Source organism: Ranitomeya variabilis, chromosome 2, assembly GCF_051348905.1.
Source record: "Ranitomeya variabilis isolate aRanVar5 chromosome 2, aRanVar5.hap1, whole genome shotgun sequence".
Classification (NCBI taxonomy): domain Eukaryota; kingdom Metazoa; phylum Chordata; class Amphibia; order Anura; family Dendrobatidae; genus Ranitomeya; species Ranitomeya variabilis.
In genome coordinates this window covers 1,107,400,574-1,107,424,002 of record NC_135233.1, presented here as the reverse complement: position 1 = coordinate 1,107,424,002, position 23,429 = coordinate 1,107,400,574, and the positions used below count along the sequence as shown (strand labels likewise).

Sequence of the window (23,429 nt, the reverse complement as noted above, 5' to 3'; positions counted from 1 at the left end):
ATTGGAGAATGCGGGCATCGATCCCGCTACCTCTCGCATGCTAAGCGAGCGCTCTACCACTTGAGCTAATCCCCCAAACCTGTGAAACTTGACGTCAGTTTCACGTCACACCAGGTCACAATTTTCATATACAGTCACAGATGACATTGCTTTTTTTTTTTTTTTTTTTTTTTTTTAAGTGTGGACTCCGTTTTCCCATACTTGAAGAACATTTAAGGAGTCCACAACGTGATTGGTGACCTACAAATACAGTCGAGCAACTTTCTAGCAAACCCTTTCTATGCACATGGAGAATCAAACCGGGGACAGTGAAAAAACTTGCATAGTTTGTAGAAAAAAGTTGTGATGTAGCACAATCCCAAGGAGAACCGTTGAACTTTTATGGGTTGGTTTGTTTACCGAAAATGCTGAGAGGTCGTGAAGGCCTCCTGGTCTTTTTTTTTCCTCCTTTCTGTGGTTGCTAAACTGTAAGAAGAGAGTAGAGCATGAGCCTTAACACAAAACATTAAAAGAGAATAAATGCAACACCAATGGTGAAAAGCAAGACATGCGTTGGCCGGGAATCGAACCCGGGTCAACTGCTTGGAAGGCAGCTATGCTCACCACTATACCACCAACGCTTTCGGAAGTGTACGTTTTTTTGACATTTTCTGCAATAACACTAAACTTTCTGTTGACAGAAGCATTTGGATGCAATGTAATGATGAAAAGTATAAAACACAACCTTTTAGCAGAGGATGGTTTCGATCCATCGACCTCTGGGTTATGGGCCCAGCACGCTTCCGCTGCGCCACTCTGCTCGTAGTGTTGGATGCTTAGAGTCGAAGTCTAATTACTGTCTGCCTTCTGGTCTGTGTCGTGTAATTTATCAGCCATTTCTTATCTGTTGGCAACTAGATTATTCTTGGTGTTTTGCAATTATTTCTTTGTTTTTTTCTGTTTCCTTTAGTCATATTGTTGAAAATCATTTGAAGAAACGGTGTCTGACCTTGCTTAAGGTGCAGGCAAAAATTGTGGTCCATTGGGTCTCTGTGGCGCAATCGGTTAGCGCGTTTGGCTGTTAACCGAAAGGTTGGTGGTTCGAGTCCACCCAGGGACGTCGCACCCTTTTGCAGTCCACCCAGAGACGTTGCACAGTTGGAGAAGTTTTTGCATTGGTGCTGAGCATCTCTCTCATGTAAAAGCCATTTTGCTGACTATGTTTTGAATTCACGAGGCAAACTGGAGAAAAACTTTCTGTATGAGATAAGATAAACAAAACTTCCTTCGAGCCGGAATTGAACCAGCGACCTAAGGATTGCTAATTTAGAGCTACAGTCCTCCGCTCTACCAGCTGAGCTATCGAAGGATTGTTTTGGCCACTGTCGAAAGCCTCCTAGGTTTGGCCGTGGGTGCCACGGGCAGATGGTAAAAATGATTCATTCAACTCTGCGAAAAAGGAATCCAATGGTAGCATTGGAGAATGCGGGCATCGATCCCGCTACCTCTCGCATGCTAAGCGAGCGCTCTACCACTTGAGCTAATCCCCCAAACCTGTGAAACTTGACGTCAGTTTCACGTCACACCAGGTCACAATTTTCATATACAGTCACAGATGACATTGCTTTTTTTTTTTTTTTTTTTTTAAGTGTGGACTCCGTTTTCCCATACTTGAAGAACATTTAAGGAGTCCACAACGTGATTGGTGACCTACAAATACAGTCGAGCAACTTTCTAGCAAACCCTTTCTATGCACATGGAGAATCAAACCGGGGACAGTGAAAAAACTTGCATAGTTTGTAGAAAAAAGTTGTGATGTAGCACAATCCCAAGGAGAACCGTTGAACTTTTATGGGTTGGTTTGTTTACCGAAAATGCTGAGAGGTCGTGAAGGCCTCCTGGTCTTTTTTTTTCCTCCTTTCTGTGGTTGCTAAACTGTAAGAAGAGAGTAGAGCATGAGCCTTAACACAAAACATTAAAAGAGAATAAATGCAACACCAATGGTGAAAAGCAAGACATGCGTTGGCCGGGAATCGAACCCGGGTCAACTGCTTGGAAGGCAGCTATGCTCACCACTATACCACCAACGCTTTCGGAAGTGTACGTTTTTTTGACATTTTCTGCAATAACACTAAACTTTCTGTTGACAGAAGCATTTGGATGCAATGTAATGATGAAAAGTATAAAACACAACCTTTTAGCAGAGGATGGTTTCGATCCATCGACCTCTGGGTTATGGGCCCAGCACGCTTCCGCTGCGCCACTCTGCTCGTAGTGTTGGATGCTTAGAGTCGAAGTCTAATTACTGTCTGCCTTCTGGTCTGTGTCGTGTAATTTATCAGCCATTTCTTATCTGTTGGCAACTAGATTATTCTTGGTGTTTTGCAATTATTTCTTTGTTTTTTTCTGTTTCCTTTAGTCATATTGTTGAAAATCATTTGAAGAAACGGTGTCTGACCTTGCTTAAGGTGCAGGCAAAAATTGTGGTCCATTGGGTCTCTGTGGCGCAATCGGTTAGCGCGTTCGGCTGTTAACCGAAAGGTTGGTGGTTCGAGTCCACCCAGGGACGTCGCACCCTTTTGCAGTCCACCCAGAGACGTTGCACAGTTGGAGAAGTTTTTGCATTGGTGCTGAGCATCTCTCTCATGTAAAAGCCATTTTGCTGACTATGTTTTGAATTCACGAGGCAAACTGGAGAAAAACTTTCTGTATGAGATAAGATAAACAAAACTTCCTTCGAGCCGGAATTGAACCAGCGACCTAAGGATTGCTAATTTAGAGCTACAGTCCTCCGCTCTACCAGCTGAGCTATCGAAGGATTGTTTTGGCCACTGTCGAAAGCCTCCTAGGTTTGGCCGTGGGTGCCACGGGCAGATGGTAAAAATGATTCATTCAACTCTGCGAAAAAGGAATCCAATGGTAGCATTGGAGAATGCGGGCATCGATCCCGCTACCTCTCGCATGCTAAGCGAGCGCTCTACCACTTGAGCTAATCCCCCAAACCTGTGAAACTTGACGTCAGTTTCACGTCACACCAGGTCACAATTTTCATATACAGTCACAGATGACATTGCTTTTTTTTTTTTTTTTTTTTTTTTTAAGTGTGGACTCCGTTTTCCCATACTTGAAGAACATTTAAGGAGTCCACAACGTGATTGGTGACCTACAAATACAGTCGAGCAACTTTCTAGCAAACCCTTTCTATGCACATGGAGAATCAAACCGGGGACAGTGAAAAAACTTGCATAGTTTGTAGAAAAAAGTTGTGATGTAGCACAATCCCAAGGAGAACCGTTGAACTTTTATGGGTTGGTTTGTTTATCGAAAATGCTGAGAGGTCGTGAAGGCCTCCTGGTCTTTTTTTTTCCTCCTTTCTGTGGTTGCTAAACTGTAAGAAGAGAGTAGAGCATGAGCCTTAACACAAAACATTAAAAGAGAATAAATGCAACACCAATGGTGAAAAGCAAGACATGCGTTGGCCGGGAATCGAACCCGGGTCAACTGCTTGGAAGGCAGCTATGCTCACCACTATACCACCAACGCTTTCGGAAGTGTACGTTTTTTTGACATTTTCTGCAATAACACTAAACTTTCTGTTGACAGAAGCATTTGGATGCAATGTAATGATGAAAAGTATAAAACACAACCTTTTAGCAGAGGATGGTTTCGATCCATCGACCTCTGGGTTATGGGCCCAGCACGCTTCCGCTGCGCCACTCTGCTCGTAGTGTTGGATGCTTAGAGTCGAAGTCTAATTACTGTCTGCCTTCTGGTCTGTGTCGTGTAATTTATCAGCCATTTCTTATCTGTTGGCAACTAGATTATTCTTGGTGTTTTGCAATTATTTCTTTGTTTTTTTCTGTTTCCTTTAGTCATATTGTTGAAAATCATTTGAAGAAACGGTGTCTGACCTTGCTTAAGGTGCAGGCAAAAATTGTGGTCCATTGGGTCTCTGTGGCGCAATCGGTTAGCGCGTTTGGCTGTTAACCGAAAGGTTGGTGGTTCGAGTCCACCCAGGGACGTCGCACCCTTTTGCAGTCCACCCAGAGACGTTGCACAGTTGGAGAAGTTTTTGCATTGGTGCTGAGCATCTCTCTCATGTAAAAGCCATTTTGCTGACTATGTTTTGAATTCACGAGGCAAACTGGAGAAAAACTTTCTGTATGAGATAAGATAAACAAAACTTCCTTCGAGCCGGAATTGAACCAGCGACCTAAGGATTGCTAATTTAGAGCTACAGTCCTCCGCTCTACCAGCTGAGCTATCGAAGGATTGTTTTGGCCACTGTCGAAAGCCTCCTAGGTTTGGCCGTGGGTGCCACGGGCAGATGGTAAAAATGATTCATTCAACTCTGCGAAAAAGGAATCCAATGGTAGCATTGGAGAATGCGGGCATCGATCCCGCTACCTCTCGCATGCTAAGCGAGCGCTCTACCACTTGAGCTAATCCCCCAAACCTGTGAAACTTGACGTCAGTTTCACGTCACACCAGGTCACAATTTTCATATACAGTCACAGATGACATTGCTTTTTTTTTTTTTTTTTTTTTTTTTAAGTGTGGACTCCGTTTTCCCATACTTGAAGAACATTTAAGGAGTCCACAACGTGATTGGTGACCTACAAATACAGTCGAGCAACTTTCTAGCAAACCCTTTCTATGCACATGGAGAATCAAACCGGGGACAGTGAAAAAACTTGCATAGTTTGTAGAAAAAAGTTGTGATGTAGCACAATCCCAAGGAGAACCGTTGAACTTTTATGGGTTGGTTTGTTTATCGAAAATGCTGAGAGGTCGTGAAGGCCTCCTGGTCTTTTTTTTTCCTCCTTTCTGTGGTTGCTAAACTGTAAGAAGAGAGTAGAGCATGAGCCTTAACACAAAACATTAAAAGAGAATAAATGCAACACCAATGGTGAAAAGCAAGACATGCGTTGGCCGGGAATCGAACCCGGGTCAACTGCTTGGAAGGCAGCTATGCTCACCACTATACCACCAACGCTTTCGGAAGTGTACGTTTTTTTGACATTTTCTGCAATAACACTAAACTTTCTGTTGACAGAAGCATTTGGATGCAATGTAATGATGAAAAGTATAAAACACAACCTTTTAGCAGAGGATGGTTTCGATCCATCGACCTCTGGGTTATGGGCCCAGCACGCTTCCGCTGCGCCACTCTGCTCGTAGTGTTGGATGCTTAGAGTCGAAGTCTAATTACTGTCTGCCTTCTGGTCTGTGTCGTGTAATTTATCAGCCATTTCTTATCTGTTGGCAACTAGATTATTCTTGGTGTTTTGCAATTATTTCTTTGTTTTTTTCTGTTTCCTTTAGTCATATTGTTGAAAATCATTTGAAGAAACGGTGTCTGACCTTGCTTAAGGTGCAGGCAAAAATTGTGGTCCATTGGGTCTCTGTGGCGCAATCGGTTAGCGCGTTTGGCTGTTAACCGAAAGGTTGGTGGTTCGAGTCCACCCAGGGACGTCGCACCCTTTTGCAGTCCACCCAGAGACGTTGCACAGTTGGAGAAGTTTTTGCATTGGTGCTGAGCATCTCTCTCATGTAAAAGCCATTTTGCTGACTATGTTTTGAATTCACGAGGCAAACTGGAGAAAAACTTTCTGTATGAGATAAGATAAACAAAACTTCCTTCGAGCCGGAATTGAACCAGCGACCTAAGGATTGCTAATTTAGAGCTACAGTCCTCCGCTCTACCAGCTGAGCTATCGAAGGATTGTTTTGGCCACTGTCGAAAGCCTCCTAGGTTTGGCCGTGGGTGCCACGGGCAGATGGTAAAAATGATTCATTCAACTCTGCGAAAAAGGAATCCAATGGTAGCATTGGAGAATGCGGGCATCGATCCCGCTACCTCTCGCATGCTAAGCGAGCGCTCTACCACTTGAGCTAATCCCCCAAACCTGTGAAACTTGACGTCAGTTTCACGTCACACCAGGTCACAATTTTCATATACAGTCACAGATGACATTGCTTTTTTTTTTTTTTTTTTTTTTTTTTAAGTGTGGACTCCGTTTTCCCATACTTGAAGAACATTTAAGGAGTCCACAACGTGATTGGTGACCTACAAATACAGTCGAGCAACTTTCTAGCAAACCCTTTCTATGCACATGGAGAATCAAACCGGGGACAGTGAAAAAACTTGCATAGTTTGTAGAAAAAAGTTGTGATGTAGCACAATCCCAAGGAGAACCGTTGAACTTTTATGGGTTGGTTTGTTTACCGAAAATGCTGAGAGGTCGTGAAGGCCTCCTGGTCTTTTTTTTTCCTCCTTTCTGTGGTTGCTAAACTGTAAGAAGAGAGTAGAGCATGAGCCTTAACACAAAACATTAAAAGAGAATAAATGCAACACCAATGGTGAAAAGCAAGACATGCGTTGGCCGGGAATCGAACCCGGGTCAACTGCTTGGAAGGCAGCTATGCTCACCACTATACCACCAACGCTTTCGGAAGTGTACGTTTTTTTGACATTTTCTGCAATAACACTAAACTTTCTGTTGACAGAAGCATTTGGATGCAATGTAATGATGAAAAGTATAAAACACAACCTTTTAGCAGAGGATGGTTTCGATCCATCGACCTCTGGGTTATGGGCCCAGCACGCTTCCGCTGCGCCACTCTGCTCGTAGTGTTGGATGCTTAGAGTCGAAGTCTAATTACTGTCTGCCTTCTGGTCTGTGTCGTGTAATTTATCAGCCATTTCTTATCTGTTGGCAACTAGATTATTCTTGGTGTTTTGCAATTATTTCTTTGTTTTTTTCTGTTTCCTTTAGTCATATTGTTGAAAATCATTTGAAGAAACGGTGTCTGACCTTGCTTAAGGTGCAGGCAAAAATTGTGGTCCATTGGGTCTCTGTGGCGCAATCGGTTAGCGCGTTCGGCTGTTAACCGAAAGGTTGGTGGTTCGAGTCCACCCAGGGACGTCGCACCCTTTTGCAGTCCACCCAGAGACGTTGCACAGTTGGAGAAGTTTTTGCATTGGTGCTGAGCATCTCTCTCATGTAAAAGCCATTTTGCTGACTATGTTTTGAATTCACGAGGCAAACTGGAGAAAAACTTTCTGTATGAGATAAGATAAACAAAACTTCCTTCGAGCCGGAATTGAACCAGCGACCTAAGGATTGCTAATTTAGAGCTACAGTCCTCCGCTCTACCAGCTGAGCTATCGAAGGATTGTTTTGGCCACTGTCGAAAGCCTCCTAGGTTTGGCCGTGGGTGCCACGGGCAGATGGTAAAAATGATTCATTCAACTCTGCGAAAAAGGAATCCAATGGTAGCATTGGAGAATGCGGGCATCGATCCCGCTACCTCTCGCATGCTAAGCGAGCGCTCTACCACTTGAGCTAATCCCCCAAACCTGTGAAACTTGACGTCAGTTTCACGTCACACCAGGTCACAATTTTCATATACAGTCACAGATGACATTGCTTTTTTTTTTTTTTTTTTTTTTTTTAAGTGTGGACTCCGTTTTCCCATACTTGAAGAACATTTAAGGAGTCCACAACGTGATTGGTGACCTACAAATACAGTCGAGCAACTTTCTAGCAAACCCTTTCTATGCACATGGAGAATCAAACCGGGGACAGTGAAAAAACTTGCATAGTTTGTAGAAAAAAGTTGTGATGTAGCACAATCCCAAGGAGAACCGTTGAACTTTTATGGGTTGGTTTGTTTACCGAAAATGCTGAGAGGTCGTGAAGGCCTCCTGGTCTTTTTTTTTCCTCCTTTCTGTGGTTGCTAAACTGTAAGAAGAGAGTAGAGCATGAGCCTTAACACAAAACATTAAAAGAGAATAAATGCAACACCAATGGTGAAAAGCAAGACATGCGTTGGCCGGGAATCGAACCCGGGTCAACTGCTTGGAAGGCAGCTATGCTCACCACTATACCACCAACGCTTTCGGAAGTGTACGTTTTTTTGACATTTTCTGCAATAACACTAAACTTTCTGTTGACAGAAGCATTTGGATGCAATGTAATGATGAAAAGTATAAAACACAACCTTTTAGCAGAGGATGGTTTCGATCCATCGACCTCTGGGTTATGGGCCCAGCACGCTTCCGCTGCGCCACTCTGCTCGTAGTGTTGGATGCTTAGAGTCGAAGTCTAATTACTGTCTGCCTTCTGGTCTGTGTCGTGTAATTTATCAGCCATTTCTTATCTGTTGGCAACTAGATTATTCTTGGTGTTTTGCAATTATTTCTTTGTTTTTTTCTGTTTCCTTTAGTCATATTGTTGAAAATCATTTGAAGAAACGGTGTCTGACCTTGCTTAAGGTGCAGGCAAAAATTGTGGTCCATTGGGTCTCTGTGGCGCAATCGGTTAGCGCGTTCGGCTGTTAACCGAAAGGTTGGTGGTTCGAGTCCACCCAGGGACGTCGCACCCTTTTGCAGTCCACCCAGAGACGTTGCACAGTTGGAGAAGTTTTTGCATTGGTGCTGAGCATCTCTCTCATGTAAAAGCCATTTTGCTGACTATGTTTTGAATTCACGAGGCAAACTGGAGAAAAACTTTCTGTATGAGATAAGATAAACAAAACTTCCTTCGAGCCGGAATTGAACCAGCGACCTAAGGATTGCTAATTTAGAGCTACAGTCCTCCGCTCTACCAGCTGAGCTATCGAAGGATTGTTTTGGCCACTGTCGAAAGCCTCCTAGGTTTGGCCGTGGGTGCCACGGGCAGATGGTAAAAATGATTCATTCAACTCTGCGAAAAAGGAATCCAATGGTAGCATTGGAGAATGCGGGCATCGATCCCGCTACCTCTCGCATGCTAAGCGAGCGCTCTACCACTTGAGCTAATCCCCCAAACCTGTGAAACTTGACGTCAGTTTCACGTCACACCAGGTCACAATTTTCATATACAGTCACAGATGACATTGCTTTTTTTTTTTTTTTTTTTTTTTTTTAAGTGTGGACTCCGTTTTCCCATACTTGAAGAACATTTAAGGAGTCCACAACGTGATTGGTGACCTACAAATACAGTCGAGCAACTTTCTAGCAAACCCTTTCTATGCACATGGAGAATCAAACCGGGGACAGTGAAAAAACTTGCATAGTTTGTAGAAAAAAGTTGTGATGTAGCACAATCCCAAGGAGAACCGTTGAACTTTTATGGGTTGGTTTGTTTACCGAAAATGCTGAGAGGTCGTGAAGGCCTCCTGGTCTTTTTTTTTCCTCCTTTCTGTGGTTGCTAAACTGTAAGAAGAGAGTAGAGCATGAGCCTTAACACAAAACATTAAAAGAGAATAAATGCAACACCAATGGTGAAAAGCAAGACATGCGTTGGCCGGGAATCGAACCCGGGTCAACTGCTTGGAAGGCAGCTATGCTCACCACTATACCACCAACGCTTTCGGAAGTGTACGTTTTTTTGACATTTTCTGCAATAACACTAAACTTTCTGTTGACAGAAGCATTTGGATGCAATGTAATGATGAAAAGTATAAAACACAACCTTTTAGCAGAGGATGGTTTCGATCCATCGACCTCTGGGTTATGGGCCCAGCACGCTTCCGCTGCGCCACTCTGCTCGTAGTGTTGGATGCTTAGAGTCGAAGTCTAATTACTGTCTGCCTTCTGGTCTGTGTCGTGTAATTTATCAGCCATTTCTTATCTGTTGGCAACTAGATTATTCTTGGTGTTTTGCAATTATTTCTTTGTTTTTTTCTGTTTCCTTTAGTCATATTGTTGAAAATCATTTGAAGAAACGGTGTCTGACCTTGCTTAAGGTGCAGGCAAAAATTGTGGTCCATTGGGTCTCTGTGGCGCAATCGGTTAGCGCGTTTGGCTGTTAACCGAAAGGTTGGTGGTTCGAGTCCACCCAGGGACGTCGCACCCTTTTGCAGTCCACCCAGAGACGTTGCACAGTTGGAGAAGTTTTTGCATTGGTGCTGAGCATCTCTCTCATGTAAAAGCCATTTTGCTGACTATGTTTTGAATTCACGAGGCAAACTGGAGAAAAACTTTCTGTATGAGATAAGATAAACAAAACTTCCTTCGAGCCGGAATTGAACCAGCGACCTAAGGATTGCTAATTTAGAGCTACAGTCCTCCGCTCTACCAGCTGAGCTATCGAAGGATTGTTTTGGCCACTGTCGAAAGCCTCCTAGGTTTGGCCGTGGGTGCCACGGGCAGATGGTAAAAATGATTCATTCAACTCTGCGAAAAAGGAATCCAATGGTAGCATTGGAGAATGCGGGCATCGATCCCGCTACCTCTCGCATGCTAAGCGAGCGCTCTACCACTTGAGCTAATCCCCCAAACCTGTGAAACTTGACGTCAGTTTCACGTCACACCAGGTCACAATTTTCATATACAGTCACAGATGACATTGCTTTTTTTTTTTTTTTTTTTTTTTTTTAAGTGTGGACTCCGTTTTCCCATACTTGAAGAACATTTAAGGAGTCCACAACGTGATTGGTGACCTACAAATACAGTCGAGCAACTTTCTAGCAAACCCTTTCTATGCACATGGAGAATCAAACCGGGGACAGTGAAAAAACTTGCATAGTTTGTAGAAAAAAGTTGTGATGTAGCACAATCCCAAGGAGAACCGTTGAACTTTTATGGGTTGGTTTGTTTACCGAAAATGCTGAGAGGTCGTGAAGGCCTCCTGGTCTTTTTTTTTCCTCCTTTCTGTGGTTGCTAAACTGTAAGAAGAGAGTAGAGCATGAGCCTTAACACAAAACATTAAAAGAGAATAAATGCAACACCAATGGTGAAAAGCAAGACATGCGTTGGCCGGGAATCGAACCCGGGTCAACTGCTTGGAAGGCAGCTATGCTCACCACTATACCACCAACGCTTTCGGAAGTGTACGTTTTTTTGACATTTTCTGCAATAACACTAAACTTTCTGTTGACAGAAGCATTTGGATGCAATGTAATGATGAAAAGTATAAAACACAACCTTTTAGCAGAGGATGGTTTCGATCCATCGACCTCTGGGTTATGGGCCCAGCACGCTTCCGCTGCGCCACTCTGCTCGTAGTGTTGGATGCTTAGAGTCGAAGTCTAATTACTGTCTGCCTTCTGGTCTGTGTCGTGTAATTTATCAGCCATTTCTTATCTGTTGGCAACTAGATTATTCTTGGTGTTTTGCAATTATTTCTTTGTTTTTTTCTGTTTCCTTTAGTCATATTGTTGAAAATCATTTGAAGAAACGGTGTCTGACCTTGCTTAAGGTGCAGGCAAAAATTGTGGTCCATTGGGTCTCTGTGGCGCAATCGGTTAGCGCGTTCGGCTGTTAACCGAAAGGTTGGTGGTTCGAGTCCACCCAGGGACGTCGCACCCTTTTGCAGTCCACCCAGAGACGTTGCACAGTTGGAGAAGTTTTTGCATTGGTGCTGAGCATCTCTCTCATGTAAAAGCCATTTTGCTGACTATGTTTTGAATTCACGAGGCAAACTGGAGAAAAACTTTCTGTATGAGATAAGATAAACAAAACTTCCTTCGAGCCGGAATTGAACCAGCGACCTAAGGATTGCTAATTTAGAGCTACAGTCCTCCGCTCTACCAGCTGAGCTATCGAAGGATTGTTTTGGCCACTGTCGAAAGCCTCCTAGGTTTGGCCGTGGGTGCCACGGGCAGATGGTAAAAATGATTCATTCAACTCTGCGAAAAAGGAATCCAATGGTAGCATTGGAGAATGCGGGCATCGATCCCGCTACCTCTCGCATGCTAAGCGAGCGCTCTACCACTTGAGCTAATCCCCCAAACCTGTGAAACTTGACGTCAGTTTCACGTCACACCAGGTCACAATTTTCATATACAGTCACAGATGACATTGCTTTTTTTTTTTTTTTTTTTTTTTTTAAGTGTGGACTCCGTTTTCCCATACTTGAAGAACATTTAAGGAGTCCACAACGTGATTGGTGACCTACAAATACAGTCGAGCAACTTTCTAGCAAACCCTTTCTATGCACATGGAGAATCAAACCGGGGACAGTGAAAAAACTTGCATAGTTTGTAGAAAAAAGTTGTGATGTAGCACAATCCCAAGGAGAACCGTTGAACTTTTATGGGTTGGTTTGTTTATCGAAAATGCTGAGAGGTCGTGAAGGCCTCCTGGTCTTTTTTTTTCCTCCTTTCTGTGGTTGCTAAACTGTAAGAAGAGAGTAGAGCATGAGCCTTAACACAAAACATTAAAAGAGAATAAATGCAACACCAATGGTGAAAAGCAAGACATGCGTTGGCCGGGAATCGAACCCGGGTCAACTGCTTGGAAGGCAGCTATGCTCACCACTATACCACCAACGCTTTCGGAAGTGTACGTTTTTTTGACATTTTCTGCAATAACACTAAACTTTCTGTTGACAGAAGCATTTGGATGCAATGTAATGATGAAAAGTATAAAACACAACCTTTTAGCAGAGGATGGTTTCGATCCATCGACCTCTGGGTTATGGGCCCAGCACGCTTCCGCTGCGCCACTCTGCTCGTAGTGTTGGATGCTTAGAGTCGAAGTCTAATTACTGTCTGCCTTCTGGTCTGTGTCGTGTAATTTATCAGCCATTTCTTATCTGTTGGCAACTAGATTATTCTTGGTGTTTTGCAATTATTTCTTTGTTTTTTTCTGTTTCCTTTAGTCATATTGTTGAAAATCATTTGAAGAAACGGTGTCTGACCTTGCTTAAGGTGCAGGCAAAAATTGTGGTCCATTGGGTCTCTGTGGCGCAATCGGTTAGCGCGTTTGGCTGTTAACCGAAAGGTTGGTGGTTCGAGTCCACCCAGGGACGTCGCACCCTTTTGCAGTCCACCCAGAGACGTTGCACAGTTGGAGAAGTTTTTGCATTGGTGCTGAGCATCTCTCTCATGTAAAAGCCATTTTGCTGACTATGTTTTGAATTCACGAGGCAAACTGGAGAAAAACTTTCTGTATGAGATAAGATAAACAAAACTTCCTTCGAGCCGGAATTGAACCAGCGACCTAAGGATTGCTAATTTAGAGCTACAGTCCTCCGCTCTACCAGCTGAGCTATCGAAGGATTGTTTTGGCCACTGTCGAAAGCCTCCTAGGTTTGGCCGTGGGTGCCACGGGCAGATGGTAAAAATGATTCATTCAACTCTGCGAAAAAGGAATCCAATGGTAGCATTGGAGAATGCGGGCATCGATCCCGCTACCTCTCGCATGCTAAGCGAGCGCTCTACCACTTGAGCTAATCCCCCAAACCTGTGAAACTTGACGTCAGTTTCACGTCACACCAGGTCACAATTTTCATATACAGTCACAGATGACATTGCTTTTTTTTTTTTTTTTTTTTTTTTTTTAAGTGTGGACTCCGTTTTCCCATACTTGAAGAACATTTAAGGAGTCCACAACGTGATTGGTGACCTACAAATACAGTCGAGCAACTTTCTAGCAAACCCTTTCTATGCACATGGAGAATCAAACCGGGGACAGTGAAAAAACTTGCATAGTTTGTAGAAAAAAGTTGTGATGTAGCACAATCCCAAGGAGAACCGTTGAACTTTTATGGGTTGGTTTGTTTACCGAAAATGCTGAGAGGTCGTGAAGGCCTCCTGGTCTTTTTTTTTCCTCCTTTCTGTGGTTGCTAAACTGTAAGAAGAGAGTAGAGCATGAGCCTTAACACAAAACATTAAAAGAGAATAAATGCAACACCAATGGTGAAAAGCAAGACATGCGTTGGCCGGGAATCGAACCCGGGTCAACTGCTTGGAAGGCAGCTATGCTCACCACTATACCACCAACGCTTTCGGAAGTGTACGTTTTTTTGACATTTTCTGCAATAACACTAAACTTTCTGTTGACAGAAGCATTTGGATGCAATGTAATGATGAAAAGTATAAAACACAACCTTTTAGCAGAGGATGGTTTCGATCCATCGACCTCTGGGTTATGGGCCCAGCACGCTTCCGCTGCGCCACTCTGCTCGTAGTGTTGGATGCTTAGAGTCGAAGTCTAATTACTGTCTGCCTTCTGGTCTGTGTCGTGTAATTTATCAGCCATTTCTTATCTGTTGGCAACTAGATTATTCTTGGTGTTTTGCAATTATTTCTTTGTTTTTTTCTGTTTCCTTTAGTCATATTGTTGAAAATCATTTGAAGAAACGGTGTCTGACCTTGCTTAAGGTGCAGGCAAAAATTGTGGTCCATTGGGTCTCTGTGGCGCAATCGGTTAGCGCGTTCGGCTGTTAACCGAAAGGTTGGTGGTTCGAGTCCACCCAGGGACGTCGCACCCTTTTGCAGTCCACCCAGAGACGTTGCACAGTTGGAGAAGTTTTTGCATTGGTGCTGAGCATCTCTCTCATGTAAAAGCCATTTTGCTGACTATGTTTTGAATTCACGAGGCAAACTGGAGAAAAACTTTCTGTATGAGATAAGATAAACAAAACTTCCTTCGAGCCGGAATTGAACCAGCGACCTAAGGATTGCTAATTTAGAGCTACAGTCCTCCGCTCTACCAGCTGAGCTATCGAAGGATTGTTTTGGCCACTGTCGAAAGCCTCCTAGGTTTGGCCGTGGGTGCCACGGGCAGATGGTAAAAATGATTCATTCAACTCTGCGAAAAAGGAATCCAATGGTAGCATTGGAGAATGCGGGCATCGATCCCGCTACCTCTCGCATGCTAAGCGAGCGCTCTACCACTTGAGCTAATCCCCCAAACCTGTGAAACTTGACGTCAGTTTCACGTCACACCAGGTCACAATTTTCATATACAGTCACAGATGACATTGCTTTTTTTTTTTTTTTTTTTTTTTTTAAGTGTGGACTCCGTTTTCCCATACTTGAAGAACATTTAAGGAGTCCACAACGTGATTGGTGACCTACAAATACAGTCGAGCAACTTTCTAGCAAACCCTTTCTATGCACATGGAGAATCAAACCGGGGACAGTGAAAAAACTTGCATAGTTTGTAGAAAAAAGTTGTGATGTAGCACAATCCCAAGGAGAACCGTTGAACTTTTATGGGTTGGTTTGTTTATCGAAAATGCTGAGAGGTCGTGAAGGCCTCCTGGTCTTTTTTTTTCCTCCTTTCTGTGGTTGCTAAACTGTAAGAAGAGAGTAGAGCATGAGCCTTAACACAAAACATTAAAAGAGAATAAATGCAACACCAATGGTGAAAAGCAAGACATGCGTTGGCCGGGAATCGAACCCGGGTCAACTGCTTGGAAGGCAGCTATGCTCACCACTATACCACCAACGCTTTCGGAAGTGTACGTTTTTTTGACATTTTCTGCAATAACACTAAACTTTCTGTTGACAGAAGCATTTGGATGCAATGTAATGATGAAAAGTATAAAACACAACCTTTTAGCAGAGGATGGTTTCGATCCATCGACCTCTGGGTTATGGGCCCAGCACGCTTCCGCTGCGCCACTCTGCTCGTAGTGTTGGATGCTTAGAGTCGAAGTCTAATTACTGTCTGCCTTCTGGTCTGTGTCGTGTAATTTATCAGCCATTTCTTATCTGTTGGCAACTAGATTATTCTTGGTGTTTTGCAATTATTTCTTTGTTTTTTTCTGTTTCCTTTAGTCATATTGTTGAAAATCATTTGAAGAAACGGTGTCTGACCTTGCTTAAGGTGCAGGCAAAAATTGTGGTCCATTGGGTCTCTGTGGCGCAATCGGTTAGCGCGTTCGGCTGTTAACCGAAAGGTTGGTGGTTCGAGTCCACCCAGGGACGTCGCACCCTTTTGCAGTCCACCCAGAGACGTTGCACAGTTGGAGAAGTTTTTGCATTGGTGCTGAGCATCTCTCTCATGTAAAAGCCATTTTGCTGACTATGTTTTGAATTCACGAGGCAAACTGGAGAAAAACTTTCTGTATGAGATAAGATAAACAAAACTTCCTTCGAGCCGGAATTGAACCAGCGACCTAAGGATTGCTAATTTAGAGCTACAGTCCTCCGCTCTACCAGCTGAGCTATCGAAGGATTGTTTTGGCCACTGTCGAAAGCCTCCTAGGTTTGGCCGTGGGTGCCACGGGCAGATGGTAAAAATGATTCATTCAACTCTGCGAAAAAGGAATCCAATGGTAGCATTGGAGAATGCGGGCATCGATCCCGCTACGTCTCGCATGCTAAGCGAGCGCTCTACCACTTGAGCTAATCCCCCAAACCTGTGAAACTTGACGTCAGTTTCACGTCACACCAGGTCACAATTTTCATATACAGTCACAGATGACATTGCTTTTTTTTTTTTTTTTTTTTTTTAAGTGTGGACTCTGTTTTCCCATACTTGAAGAACATTTAAGGAGTCCACAACGTGATTGGTGACCTACAAATACAGTCGAGCAACTTTCTAGCAAACCCTTTCTATGCACATGGAGAATCAAACCGGGGACAGTGAAAAAACTTGCATAGTTTGTAGAAAAAAGTTGTGATGTAGCACAATCCCAAGGAGAACCGTTGAACTTTTATGGGTTGGTTTGTTTATCGAAAATGCTGAGAGGTCGTGAAGGCCTCCTGGTCTTTTTTTTTCCTCCTTTCTGTGGTTGCTAAACTGTAAGAAGAGAGTAGAGCATGAGCCTTAACACAAAACATTAAAAGAGAATAAATGCAACACCAATGGTGAAAAGCAAGACATGCGTTGGCCGGGAATCGAACCCGGGTCAACTGCTTGGAAGGCAGCTATGCTCACCACTATACCACCAACGCTTTCGGAAGTGTACGTTTTTTTGACATTTTCTGCAATAACACTAAACTTTCTGTTGACAGAAGCATTTGGATGCAATGTAATGATGAAAAGTATAAAACACAACCTTTTAGCAGAGGATGGTTTCGATCCATCGACCTCTGGGTTATGGGCCCAGCACGCTTCCGCTGCGCCACTCTGCTCGTAGTGTTGGATGCTTAGAGTCGAAGTCTAATTACTGTCTGCCTTCTGGTCTGTGTCGTGTAATTTATCAGCCATTTCTTATCTGTTGGCAACTAGATTATTCTTGGTGTTTTGCAATTATTTCTTTGTTTTTTTCTGTTTCCTTTAGTCATATTGTTGAAAATCATTTGAAGAAACGGTGTCTGACCTTGCTTAAGGTGCAGGCAAAAATTGTGGTCCATTGGGTCTCTGTGGCGCAATCGGTTAGCGCGTTCGGCTGTTAACCGAAAGGTTGGTGGTTCGAGTCCACCCAGGGACGTCGCACCCTTTTGCAGTCCACCCAGAGACGTTGCACAGTTGGAGAAGTTTTTGCATTGGTGCTGAGCATCTCTCTCATGTAAAAGCCATTTTGCTGACTATGTTTTGAATTCACGAGGCAAACTGGAGAAAAACTTTCTGTATGAGATAAGATAAACAAAACTTCCTTCGAGTCGGAATTGAACCAGCGACCTAAGGATTGCTAATTTAGAGCTACAGTCCTCCGCTCTACCAGCTGAGCTATCGAAGGATTGTTTTGGCCACTGTCGAAAGCCTCCTAGGTTTGGCCGTGGGTGCCACGGGCAGATGGTAAAAATGATTCATTCAACTCTGCGAAAAAGGAATCCAATGGTAGCATTGGAGAATGCGGGCATCGATCCCGCTACCTCTCGCATGCTAAGCGAGCGCTCTACCACTTGAGCTAATCCCCCAAACCTGTGAAACTTGACGTCAGTTTCACGTCACACCAGGTCACAATTTTCATATACAGTCACAGATGACATTGCTTTTTTTTTTTTTTTTTTTTTTTAAGTGTGGACTCCGTTTTCCCATACTTGAAGAACATTTAAGGAGTCCACAACGTGATTGGTGACCTACAAATACAGTCGAGCAACTTTCTAGCAAACCCTTTCTATGCACATGGAGAATCAAACCGGGGACAGTGAAAAAACTTGCATAGTTTGTAGAAAAAAGTTGTGATGTAGCACAATCCCAAGGAGAACCGTTGAACTTTTATGGGTTGGTTTGTTTATCGAAAATGCTGAGAGGTCGTGAAGGCCTCCTGGTCTTTTTTTTTCCTCCTTTCTGTGGTTGCTAAACTGTAAGAAGAGAGTAGAGCATGAGCCTTAACACAAAACATTAAAAGAGAATAAATGCAACACCAATGGTGAAAAGCAAGACATGCGTTGGCCGGGAATCGAACCCGGGTCAACTGCTTGGAAGGCAGCTATGCTCACCACTATACCACCAACGCTTTCGGAAGTGTACGTTTTTTTGACATTTTCTGCAATAACACTAAACTTTCTGTTGACAGAAGCATTTGGATGCAATGTAATGATGAAAAGTATAAAACACAACCTTTTAGCAGAGGATGGTTTCGATCCATCGACCTCTGGGTTATGGGCCCAGCACGCTTCCGCTGCGCCACTCTGCTCGTAGTGTTGGATGCTTAGAGTCGAAGTCTAATTACTGTCTGCCTTCTGGTCTGTGTCGTGTAATTTATCAGCCATTTCTTATCTGTTGGCAACTAGATTATTCTTGGTGTTTTGCAATTATTTCTTTGTTTTTTTCTGTTTCCTTTAGTCATATTGTTGAAAATCATTTGAAGAAACGGTGTCTGACCTTGCTTAAGGTGCAGGCAAAAATTGTGGTCCATTGGGTCTCTGTGGCGCAATCGGTTAGCGCGTTCGGCTGTTAACCGAAAGGTTGGTGGTTCGAGTCCACCCAGGGACGTCGCACCCTTTTGCAGTCCACCCAGAGACGTTGCACAGTTGGAGAAGTTTTTGCATTGGTGCTGAGCATCTCTCTCATGTAAAAGCCATTTTGCTGACTATGTTTTGAATTCACGAGGCAAACTGGAGAAAAACTTTCTGTATGAGATAAGATAAACAAAACTTCCTTCGAGCCGGAATTGAACCAGCGACCTAAGGATTGCTAATTTAGAGCTACAGTCCTCCGCTCTACCAGCTGAGCTATCGAAGGATTGTTTTGGCCACTGTCGAAAGCCTCCTAGGTTTGGCCGTGGGTGCCACGGGCAGATGGTAAAAATGATTCATTCAACTCTGCGAAAAAGGAATCCAATGGTAGCATTGGAGAATGCGGGCATCGATCCCGCTACGTCTCGCATGCTAAGCGAGCGCTCTACCACTTGAGCTAATCCCCCAAACCTGTGAAACTTGACGTCAGTTTCACGTCACACCAGGTCACAATTTTCATATACAGTCACAGATGACATTGCTTTTTTTTTTTTTTTTTTTTTTTAAGTGTGGACTCTGTTTTCCCATACTTGAAGAACATTTAAGGAGTCCACAACGTGATTGGTGACCTACAAATACAGTCGAGCAACTTTCTAGCAAACCCTTTCTATGCACATGGAGAATCAAACCGGGGACAGTGAAAAAACTTGCATAGTTTGTAGAAAAAAGTTGTGATGTAGCACAATCCCAAGGAGAACCGTTGAACTTTTATGGGTTGGTTTGTTTATCGAAAATGCTGAGAGGTCGTGAAGGCCTCCTGGTCTTTTTTTTTCCTCCTTTCTGTGGTTGCTAAACTGTAAGAAGAGAGTAGAGCATGAGCCTTAACACAAAACATTAAAAGAGAATAAATGCAACACCAATGGTGAAAAGCAAGACATGCGTTGGCCGGGAATCGAACCCGGGTCAACTGCTTGGAAGGCAGCTATGCTCACCACTATACCACCAACGCTTTCGGAAGTGTACGTTTTTTTGACATTTTCTGCAATAACACTAAACTTTCTGTTGACAGAAGCATTTGGATGCAATGTAATGATGAAAAGTATAAAACACAACCTTTTAGCAGAGGATGGTTTCGATCCATCGACCTCTGGGTTATGGGCCCAGCACGCTTCCGCTGCGCCACTCTGCTCGTAGTGTTGGATGCTTAGAGTCGAAGTCTAATTACTGTCTGCCTTCTGGTCTGTGTCGTGTAATTTATCAGCCATTTCTTATCTGTTGGCAACTAGATTATTCTTGGTGTTTTGCAATTATTTCTTTGTTTTTTTCTGTTTCCTTTAGTCATATTGTTGAAAATCATTTGAAGAAACGGTGTCTGACCTTGCTTAAGGTGCAGGCAAAAATTGTGGTCCATTGGGTCTCTGTGGCGCAATCGGTTAGCGCGTTCGGCTGTTAACCGAAAGGTTGGTGGTTCGAGTCCACCCAGGGACGTCGCACCCTTTTGCAGTCCACCCAGAGACGTTGCACAGTTGGAGAAGTTTTTGCATTGGTGCTGAGCATCTCTCTCATGTAAAAGCCATTTTGCTGACTATGTTTTGAATTCACGAGGCAAACTGGAGAAAAACTTTCTGTATGAGATAAGATAAACAAAACTTCCTTCGAGTCGGAATTGAACCAGCGACCTAAGGATTGCTAATTTAGAGCTACAGTCCTCCGCTCTACCAGCTGAGCTATCGAAGGATTGTTTTGGCCACTGTCGAAAGCCTCCTAGGTTTGGCCGTGGGTGCCACGGGCAGATGGTAAAAATGATTCATTCAACTCTGCGAAAAAGGAATCCAATGGTAGCATTGGAGAATGCGGGCATCGATCCCGCTACCTCTCGCATGCTAAGCGAGCGCTCTACCACTTGAGCTAATCCCCCAAACCTGTGAAACTTGACGTCAGTTTCACGTCACACCAGGTCACAATTTTCATATACAGTCACAGATGACATTGCTTTTTTTTTTTTTTTTTTTTTTTAAGTGTGGACTCCGTTTTCCCATACTTGAAGAACATTTAAGGAGTCCACAACGTGATTGGTGACCTACAAATACAGTCGAGCAACTTTCTAGCAAACCCTTTCTATGCACATGGAGAATCAAACCGGGGACAGTGAAAAAACTTGCATAGTTTGTAGAAAAAAGTTGTGATGTAGCACAATCCCAAGGAGAACCGTTGAACTTTTATGGGTTGGTTTGTTTATCGAAAATGCTGAGAGGTCGTGAAGGCCTCCTGGTCTTTTTTTTTCCTCCTTTCTGTGGTTGCTAAACTGTAAGAAGAGAGTAGAGCATGAGCCTTAACACAAAACATTAAAAGAGAATAAATGCAACACCAATGGTGAAAAGCAAGACATGCGTTGGCCGGGAATCGAACCCGGGTCAACTGCTTGGAAGGCAGCTATGCTCACCACTATACCACCAACGCTTTCGGAAGTGTACGTTTTTTTGACATTTTCTGCAATAACACTAAACTTTCTGTTGACAGAAGCATTTGGATGCAATGTAATGATGAAAAGTATAAAACACAACCTTTTAGCAGAGGATGGTTTCGATCCATCGACCTCTGGGTTATGGGCCCAGCACGCTTCCGCTGCGCCACTCTGCTCGTAGTGTTGGATGCTTAGAGTCGAAGTCTAATTACTGTCTGCCTTCTGGTCTGTGTCGTGTAATTTATCAGCCATTTCTTATCTGTTGGCAACTAGATTATTCTTGGTGTTTTGCAATTATTTCTTTGTTTTTTTCTGTTTCCTTTAGTCATATTGTTGAAAATCATTTGAAGAAACGGTGTCTGACCTTGCTTAAGGTGCAGGCAAAAATTGTGGTCCATTGGGTCTCTGTGGCGCAATCGGTTAGCGCGTTCGGCTGTTAACCGAAAGGTTGGTGGTTCGAGTCCACCCAGGGACGTCGCACCCTTTTGCAGTCCACCCAGAGACGTTGCACAGTTGGAGAAGTTTTTGCATTGGTGCTGAGCATCTCTCTCATGTAAAAGCCATTTTGCTGACTATGTTTTGAATTCACGAGGCAAACTGGAGAAAAACTTTCTGTATGAGATAAGATAAACAAAACTTCCTTCGAGCCGGAATTGAACCAGCGACCTAAGGATTGCTAATTTAGAGCTACAGTCCTCCGCTCTACCAGCTGAGCTATCGAAGGATTGTTTTGGCCACTGTCGAAAGCCTCCTAGGTTTGGCCGTGGGTGCCACGGGCAGATGGTAAAAATGATTCATTCAACTCTGCGAAAAAGGAATCCAATGGTAGCATTGGAGAATGCGGGCATCGATCCCGCTACCTCTCGCATGCTAATCGAGCGCTCTACCACTTGAGCTAATCCCCCAAACCTGTGAAACTTGACGTCAGTTTCACGTCACACCAGGTCACAATTTTCATATACAGTCACAGATGACATTGCTTTTTTTTTTTTTTTTTTTTTTTTTTAAGTGTGGACTCCGTTTTCCCATACTTGAAGAACATTTAAGGAGTCCACAACGTGATTGGTGACCTACAAATACAGTCGAGCAACTTTCTAGCAAACCCTTTCTATGCACATGGAGAATCAAACCGGGGACAGTGAAAAAACTTGCATAGTTTGTAGAAAAAAGTTGTGATGTAGCACAATCCCAAGGAGAACCGTTGAACTTTTATGGGTTGGTTTGTTTATCGAAAATGCTGAGAGGTCGTGAAGGCCTCCTGGTCTTTTTTTTTCCTCCTTTCTGTGGTTGCTAAACTGTAAGAAGAGAGTAGAGCATGAGCCTTAACACAAAACATTAAAAGAGAATAAATGCAACACCAATGGTGAAAAGCAAGACATGCGTTGGCCGGGAATCGAACCCGGGTCAACTGCTTGGAAGGCAGCTATGCTCACCACTATACCACCAACGCTTTCGGAAGTGTACGTTTTTTTGACATTTTCTGCAATAACACTAAACTTTCTGTTGACAGAAGCATTTGGATGCAATGTAATGATGAAAAGTATAAAACACAACCTTTTAGCAGAGGATGGTTTCGATCCATCGACCTCTGGGTTATGGGCCCAGCACGCTTCCGCTGCGCCACTCTGCTCGTAGTGTTGGATGCTTAGAGTCGAAGTCTAATTACTGTCTGCCTTCTGGTCTGTGTCGTGTAATTTATCAGCCATTTCTTATCTGTTGGCAACTAGATTATTCTTGGTGTTTTGCAATTATTTCTTTGTTTTTTTCTGTTTCCTTTAGTCATATTGTTGAAAATCATTTGAAGAAACGGTGTCTGACCTTGCTTAAGGTGCAGGCAAAAATTGTGGTCCATTGGGTCTCTGTGGCGCAATCGGTTAGCGCGTTCGGCTGTTAACCGAAAGGTTGGTGGTTCGAGTCCACCCAGGGACGTCGCACCCTTTTGCAGTCCACCCAGAGACGTTGCACAGTTGGAGAAGTTTTTGCATTGGTGCTGAGCATCTCTCTCATGTAAAAGCCATTTTGCTGACTATGTTTTGAATTCACGAGGCAAACTGGAGAAAAACTTTCTGTATGAGATAAGATAAACAAAACTTCCTTCGAGCCGGAATTGAACCAGCGACCTAAGGATTGCTAATTTAGAGCTACAGTCCTCCGCTCTACCAGCTGAGCTATCGAAGGATTGTTTTGGCCACTGTCGAAAGCCTCCTAGGTTTGGCCGTGGGTGCCACGGGCAGATGGTAAAAATGATTCATTCAACTCTGCGAAAAAGGAATCCAATGGTAGCATTGGAGAATGCGGGCATCGATCCCGCTACCTCTCGCATGCTAAGCGAGCGCTCTACCACTTGAGCTAATCCCCCAAACCTGTGAAACTTGACGTCAGTTTCACGTCACACCAGGTCACAATTTTCATATACAGTCACAGATGACATTGCTTTTTTTTTTTTTTTTTTTTTTTTTAAGTGTGGACT

At 43.6% G+C, this 23,429-nt stretch overlaps 55 non-coding genes across 55 annotated transcripts; 11 read left to right on the top strand and 44 right to left on the bottom strand.

The window, feature by feature from the left end:
* Window positions 1–2: 2 nt before the first annotated feature.
* On the bottom strand, window positions 3–75 carry TRNAA-AGC (transfer RNA alanine (anticodon AGC)). Its single transcript has one exon. It is a non-coding gene; the product is annotated as a tRNA-Ala (tRNA).
* Window positions 76–548: 473 nt separating this feature from the next.
* On the bottom strand, window positions 549–620 carry TRNAG-UCC (transfer RNA glycine (anticodon UCC)). Its single transcript has one exon. It is a non-coding gene; the product is annotated as a tRNA-Gly (tRNA).
* Window positions 621–1,262: 642 nt separating this feature from the next.
* TRNAY-GUA (transfer RNA tyrosine (anticodon GUA)) lies at window positions 1,263–1,348 on the bottom strand. The gene is given in 2 exon segments: window positions 1,263–1,298; window positions 1,312–1,348. It is a non-coding gene; the product is annotated as a tRNA-Tyr (tRNA).
* Window positions 1,349–1,456: 108 nt separating this feature from the next.
* TRNAA-AGC (transfer RNA alanine (anticodon AGC)) lies at window positions 1,457–1,529 on the bottom strand. The gene has a single exon. It is a non-coding gene; the product is annotated as a tRNA-Ala (tRNA).
* Window positions 1,530–1,997: 468 nt separating this feature from the next.
* Window positions 1,998–2,069, bottom strand: TRNAG-UCC (transfer RNA glycine (anticodon UCC)). The gene has a single exon. It is a non-coding gene; the product is annotated as a tRNA-Gly (tRNA).
* A 405-nt stretch (window positions 2,070–2,474) lies between these two features.
* On the top strand, window positions 2,475–2,548 carry TRNAN-GUU (transfer RNA asparagine (anticodon GUU)). The gene has a single exon. It is a non-coding gene; the product is annotated as a tRNA-Asn (tRNA).
* Window positions 2,549–2,711: 163 nt separating this feature from the next.
* TRNAY-GUA (transfer RNA tyrosine (anticodon GUA)) lies at window positions 2,712–2,797 on the bottom strand. The gene is given in 2 exon segments: window positions 2,712–2,747; window positions 2,761–2,797. It is a non-coding gene; the product is annotated as a tRNA-Tyr (tRNA).
* A 108-nt stretch (window positions 2,798–2,905) lies between these two features.
* TRNAA-AGC (transfer RNA alanine (anticodon AGC)) lies at window positions 2,906–2,978 on the bottom strand. Its single transcript has one exon. It is a non-coding gene; the product is annotated as a tRNA-Ala (tRNA).
* A 472-nt stretch (window positions 2,979–3,450) lies between these two features.
* On the bottom strand, window positions 3,451–3,522 carry TRNAG-UCC (transfer RNA glycine (anticodon UCC)). Its single transcript has one exon. It is a non-coding gene; the product is annotated as a tRNA-Gly (tRNA).
* A 642-nt stretch (window positions 3,523–4,164) lies between these two features.
* On the bottom strand, window positions 4,165–4,250 carry TRNAY-GUA (transfer RNA tyrosine (anticodon GUA)). Its single transcript is given in 2 exon segments — window positions 4,165–4,200; window positions 4,214–4,250. It is a non-coding gene; the product is annotated as a tRNA-Tyr (tRNA).
* A 108-nt stretch (window positions 4,251–4,358) lies between these two features.
* On the bottom strand, window positions 4,359–4,431 carry TRNAA-AGC (transfer RNA alanine (anticodon AGC)). The gene has a single exon. It is a non-coding gene; the product is annotated as a tRNA-Ala (tRNA).
* Window positions 4,432–4,903: 472 nt separating this feature from the next.
* On the bottom strand, window positions 4,904–4,975 carry TRNAG-UCC (transfer RNA glycine (anticodon UCC)). Its single transcript has one exon. It is a non-coding gene; the product is annotated as a tRNA-Gly (tRNA).
* A 642-nt stretch (window positions 4,976–5,617) lies between these two features.
* Window positions 5,618–5,703, bottom strand: TRNAY-GUA (transfer RNA tyrosine (anticodon GUA)). Its single transcript is given in 2 exon segments — window positions 5,618–5,653; window positions 5,667–5,703. It is a non-coding gene; the product is annotated as a tRNA-Tyr (tRNA).
* A 108-nt stretch (window positions 5,704–5,811) lies between these two features.
* TRNAA-AGC (transfer RNA alanine (anticodon AGC)) lies at window positions 5,812–5,884 on the bottom strand. The gene has a single exon. It is a non-coding gene; the product is annotated as a tRNA-Ala (tRNA).
* A 473-nt stretch (window positions 5,885–6,357) lies between these two features.
* TRNAG-UCC (transfer RNA glycine (anticodon UCC)) lies at window positions 6,358–6,429 on the bottom strand. The gene has a single exon. It is a non-coding gene; the product is annotated as a tRNA-Gly (tRNA).
* A 405-nt stretch (window positions 6,430–6,834) lies between these two features.
* Window positions 6,835–6,908, top strand: TRNAN-GUU (transfer RNA asparagine (anticodon GUU)). The gene has a single exon. It is a non-coding gene; the product is annotated as a tRNA-Asn (tRNA).
* A 163-nt stretch (window positions 6,909–7,071) lies between these two features.
* TRNAY-GUA (transfer RNA tyrosine (anticodon GUA)) lies at window positions 7,072–7,157 on the bottom strand. Its single transcript is given in 2 exon segments — window positions 7,072–7,107; window positions 7,121–7,157. It is a non-coding gene; the product is annotated as a tRNA-Tyr (tRNA).
* A 108-nt stretch (window positions 7,158–7,265) lies between these two features.
* Window positions 7,266–7,338, bottom strand: TRNAA-AGC (transfer RNA alanine (anticodon AGC)). The gene has a single exon. It is a non-coding gene; the product is annotated as a tRNA-Ala (tRNA).
* A 472-nt stretch (window positions 7,339–7,810) lies between these two features.
* On the bottom strand, window positions 7,811–7,882 carry TRNAG-UCC (transfer RNA glycine (anticodon UCC)). Its single transcript has one exon. It is a non-coding gene; the product is annotated as a tRNA-Gly (tRNA).
* A 405-nt stretch (window positions 7,883–8,287) lies between these two features.
* Window positions 8,288–8,361, top strand: TRNAN-GUU (transfer RNA asparagine (anticodon GUU)). The gene has a single exon. It is a non-coding gene; the product is annotated as a tRNA-Asn (tRNA).
* Window positions 8,362–8,524: 163 nt separating this feature from the next.
* Window positions 8,525–8,610, bottom strand: TRNAY-GUA (transfer RNA tyrosine (anticodon GUA)). Its single transcript is given in 2 exon segments — window positions 8,525–8,560; window positions 8,574–8,610. It is a non-coding gene; the product is annotated as a tRNA-Tyr (tRNA).
* A 108-nt stretch (window positions 8,611–8,718) lies between these two features.
* TRNAA-AGC (transfer RNA alanine (anticodon AGC)) lies at window positions 8,719–8,791 on the bottom strand. Its single transcript has one exon. It is a non-coding gene; the product is annotated as a tRNA-Ala (tRNA).
* A 473-nt stretch (window positions 8,792–9,264) lies between these two features.
* TRNAG-UCC (transfer RNA glycine (anticodon UCC)) lies at window positions 9,265–9,336 on the bottom strand. Its single transcript has one exon. It is a non-coding gene; the product is annotated as a tRNA-Gly (tRNA).
* Window positions 9,337–9,978: 642 nt separating this feature from the next.
* TRNAY-GUA (transfer RNA tyrosine (anticodon GUA)) lies at window positions 9,979–10,064 on the bottom strand. The gene is given in 2 exon segments: window positions 9,979–10,014; window positions 10,028–10,064. It is a non-coding gene; the product is annotated as a tRNA-Tyr (tRNA).
* Window positions 10,065–10,172: 108 nt separating this feature from the next.
* On the bottom strand, window positions 10,173–10,245 carry TRNAA-AGC (transfer RNA alanine (anticodon AGC)). Its single transcript has one exon. It is a non-coding gene; the product is annotated as a tRNA-Ala (tRNA).
* A 473-nt stretch (window positions 10,246–10,718) lies between these two features.
* On the bottom strand, window positions 10,719–10,790 carry TRNAG-UCC (transfer RNA glycine (anticodon UCC)). Its single transcript has one exon. It is a non-coding gene; the product is annotated as a tRNA-Gly (tRNA).
* A 405-nt stretch (window positions 10,791–11,195) lies between these two features.
* Window positions 11,196–11,269, top strand: TRNAN-GUU (transfer RNA asparagine (anticodon GUU)). Its single transcript has one exon. It is a non-coding gene; the product is annotated as a tRNA-Asn (tRNA).
* A 163-nt stretch (window positions 11,270–11,432) lies between these two features.
* On the bottom strand, window positions 11,433–11,518 carry TRNAY-GUA (transfer RNA tyrosine (anticodon GUA)). The gene is given in 2 exon segments: window positions 11,433–11,468; window positions 11,482–11,518. It is a non-coding gene; the product is annotated as a tRNA-Tyr (tRNA).
* Window positions 11,519–11,626: 108 nt separating this feature from the next.
* On the bottom strand, window positions 11,627–11,699 carry TRNAA-AGC (transfer RNA alanine (anticodon AGC)). Its single transcript has one exon. It is a non-coding gene; the product is annotated as a tRNA-Ala (tRNA).
* A 472-nt stretch (window positions 11,700–12,171) lies between these two features.
* On the bottom strand, window positions 12,172–12,243 carry TRNAG-UCC (transfer RNA glycine (anticodon UCC)). The gene has a single exon. It is a non-coding gene; the product is annotated as a tRNA-Gly (tRNA).
* A 642-nt stretch (window positions 12,244–12,885) lies between these two features.
* On the bottom strand, window positions 12,886–12,971 carry TRNAY-GUA (transfer RNA tyrosine (anticodon GUA)). Its single transcript is given in 2 exon segments — window positions 12,886–12,921; window positions 12,935–12,971. It is a non-coding gene; the product is annotated as a tRNA-Tyr (tRNA).
* Window positions 12,972–13,079: 108 nt separating this feature from the next.
* On the bottom strand, window positions 13,080–13,152 carry TRNAA-AGC (transfer RNA alanine (anticodon AGC)). Its single transcript has one exon. It is a non-coding gene; the product is annotated as a tRNA-Ala (tRNA).
* A 474-nt stretch (window positions 13,153–13,626) lies between these two features.
* TRNAG-UCC (transfer RNA glycine (anticodon UCC)) lies at window positions 13,627–13,698 on the bottom strand. The gene has a single exon. It is a non-coding gene; the product is annotated as a tRNA-Gly (tRNA).
* A 405-nt stretch (window positions 13,699–14,103) lies between these two features.
* On the top strand, window positions 14,104–14,177 carry TRNAN-GUU (transfer RNA asparagine (anticodon GUU)). The gene has a single exon. It is a non-coding gene; the product is annotated as a tRNA-Asn (tRNA).
* Window positions 14,178–14,340: 163 nt separating this feature from the next.
* On the bottom strand, window positions 14,341–14,426 carry TRNAY-GUA (transfer RNA tyrosine (anticodon GUA)). The gene is given in 2 exon segments: window positions 14,341–14,376; window positions 14,390–14,426. It is a non-coding gene; the product is annotated as a tRNA-Tyr (tRNA).
* Window positions 14,427–14,534: 108 nt separating this feature from the next.
* On the bottom strand, window positions 14,535–14,607 carry TRNAA-AGC (transfer RNA alanine (anticodon AGC)). The gene has a single exon. It is a non-coding gene; the product is annotated as a tRNA-Ala (tRNA).
* Window positions 14,608–15,079: 472 nt separating this feature from the next.
* Window positions 15,080–15,151, bottom strand: TRNAG-UCC (transfer RNA glycine (anticodon UCC)). Its single transcript has one exon. It is a non-coding gene; the product is annotated as a tRNA-Gly (tRNA).
* Window positions 15,152–15,556: 405 nt separating this feature from the next.
* Window positions 15,557–15,630, top strand: TRNAN-GUU (transfer RNA asparagine (anticodon GUU)). Its single transcript has one exon. It is a non-coding gene; the product is annotated as a tRNA-Asn (tRNA).
* A 163-nt stretch (window positions 15,631–15,793) lies between these two features.
* On the bottom strand, window positions 15,794–15,879 carry TRNAY-GUA (transfer RNA tyrosine (anticodon GUA)). Its single transcript is given in 2 exon segments — window positions 15,794–15,829; window positions 15,843–15,879. It is a non-coding gene; the product is annotated as a tRNA-Tyr (tRNA).
* A 651-nt stretch (window positions 15,880–16,530) lies between these two features.
* Window positions 16,531–16,602, bottom strand: TRNAG-UCC (transfer RNA glycine (anticodon UCC)). The gene has a single exon. It is a non-coding gene; the product is annotated as a tRNA-Gly (tRNA).
* A 405-nt stretch (window positions 16,603–17,007) lies between these two features.
* Window positions 17,008–17,081, top strand: TRNAN-GUU (transfer RNA asparagine (anticodon GUU)). The gene has a single exon. It is a non-coding gene; the product is annotated as a tRNA-Asn (tRNA).
* Window positions 17,082–17,438: 357 nt separating this feature from the next.
* TRNAA-AGC (transfer RNA alanine (anticodon AGC)) lies at window positions 17,439–17,511 on the bottom strand. Its single transcript has one exon. It is a non-coding gene; the product is annotated as a tRNA-Ala (tRNA).
* Window positions 17,512–17,981: 470 nt separating this feature from the next.
* TRNAG-UCC (transfer RNA glycine (anticodon UCC)) lies at window positions 17,982–18,053 on the bottom strand. Its single transcript has one exon. It is a non-coding gene; the product is annotated as a tRNA-Gly (tRNA).
* Window positions 18,054–18,458: 405 nt separating this feature from the next.
* TRNAN-GUU (transfer RNA asparagine (anticodon GUU)) lies at window positions 18,459–18,532 on the top strand. The gene has a single exon. It is a non-coding gene; the product is annotated as a tRNA-Asn (tRNA).
* Window positions 18,533–18,695: 163 nt separating this feature from the next.
* On the bottom strand, window positions 18,696–18,781 carry TRNAY-GUA (transfer RNA tyrosine (anticodon GUA)). Its single transcript is given in 2 exon segments — window positions 18,696–18,731; window positions 18,745–18,781. It is a non-coding gene; the product is annotated as a tRNA-Tyr (tRNA).
* Window positions 18,782–19,432: 651 nt separating this feature from the next.
* TRNAG-UCC (transfer RNA glycine (anticodon UCC)) lies at window positions 19,433–19,504 on the bottom strand. The gene has a single exon. It is a non-coding gene; the product is annotated as a tRNA-Gly (tRNA).
* Window positions 19,505–19,909: 405 nt separating this feature from the next.
* Window positions 19,910–19,983, top strand: TRNAN-GUU (transfer RNA asparagine (anticodon GUU)). Its single transcript has one exon. It is a non-coding gene; the product is annotated as a tRNA-Asn (tRNA).
* Window positions 19,984–20,340: 357 nt separating this feature from the next.
* On the bottom strand, window positions 20,341–20,413 carry TRNAA-AGC (transfer RNA alanine (anticodon AGC)). Its single transcript has one exon. It is a non-coding gene; the product is annotated as a tRNA-Ala (tRNA).
* Window positions 20,414–20,883: 470 nt separating this feature from the next.
* TRNAG-UCC (transfer RNA glycine (anticodon UCC)) lies at window positions 20,884–20,955 on the bottom strand. The gene has a single exon. It is a non-coding gene; the product is annotated as a tRNA-Gly (tRNA).
* Window positions 20,956–21,360: 405 nt separating this feature from the next.
* On the top strand, window positions 21,361–21,434 carry TRNAN-GUU (transfer RNA asparagine (anticodon GUU)). The gene has a single exon. It is a non-coding gene; the product is annotated as a tRNA-Asn (tRNA).
* Window positions 21,435–21,597: 163 nt separating this feature from the next.
* Window positions 21,598–21,683, bottom strand: TRNAY-GUA (transfer RNA tyrosine (anticodon GUA)). The gene is given in 2 exon segments: window positions 21,598–21,633; window positions 21,647–21,683. It is a non-coding gene; the product is annotated as a tRNA-Tyr (tRNA).
* A 654-nt stretch (window positions 21,684–22,337) lies between these two features.
* Window positions 22,338–22,409, bottom strand: TRNAG-UCC (transfer RNA glycine (anticodon UCC)). The gene has a single exon. It is a non-coding gene; the product is annotated as a tRNA-Gly (tRNA).
* A 405-nt stretch (window positions 22,410–22,814) lies between these two features.
* Window positions 22,815–22,888, top strand: TRNAN-GUU (transfer RNA asparagine (anticodon GUU)). Its single transcript has one exon. It is a non-coding gene; the product is annotated as a tRNA-Asn (tRNA).
* A 163-nt stretch (window positions 22,889–23,051) lies between these two features.
* Window positions 23,052–23,137, bottom strand: TRNAY-GUA (transfer RNA tyrosine (anticodon GUA)). The gene is given in 2 exon segments: window positions 23,052–23,087; window positions 23,101–23,137. It is a non-coding gene; the product is annotated as a tRNA-Tyr (tRNA).
* A 108-nt stretch (window positions 23,138–23,245) lies between these two features.
* TRNAA-AGC (transfer RNA alanine (anticodon AGC)) lies at window positions 23,246–23,318 on the bottom strand. Its single transcript has one exon. It is a non-coding gene; the product is annotated as a tRNA-Ala (tRNA).
* Window positions 23,319–23,429: the final 111 nt, after the last annotated feature.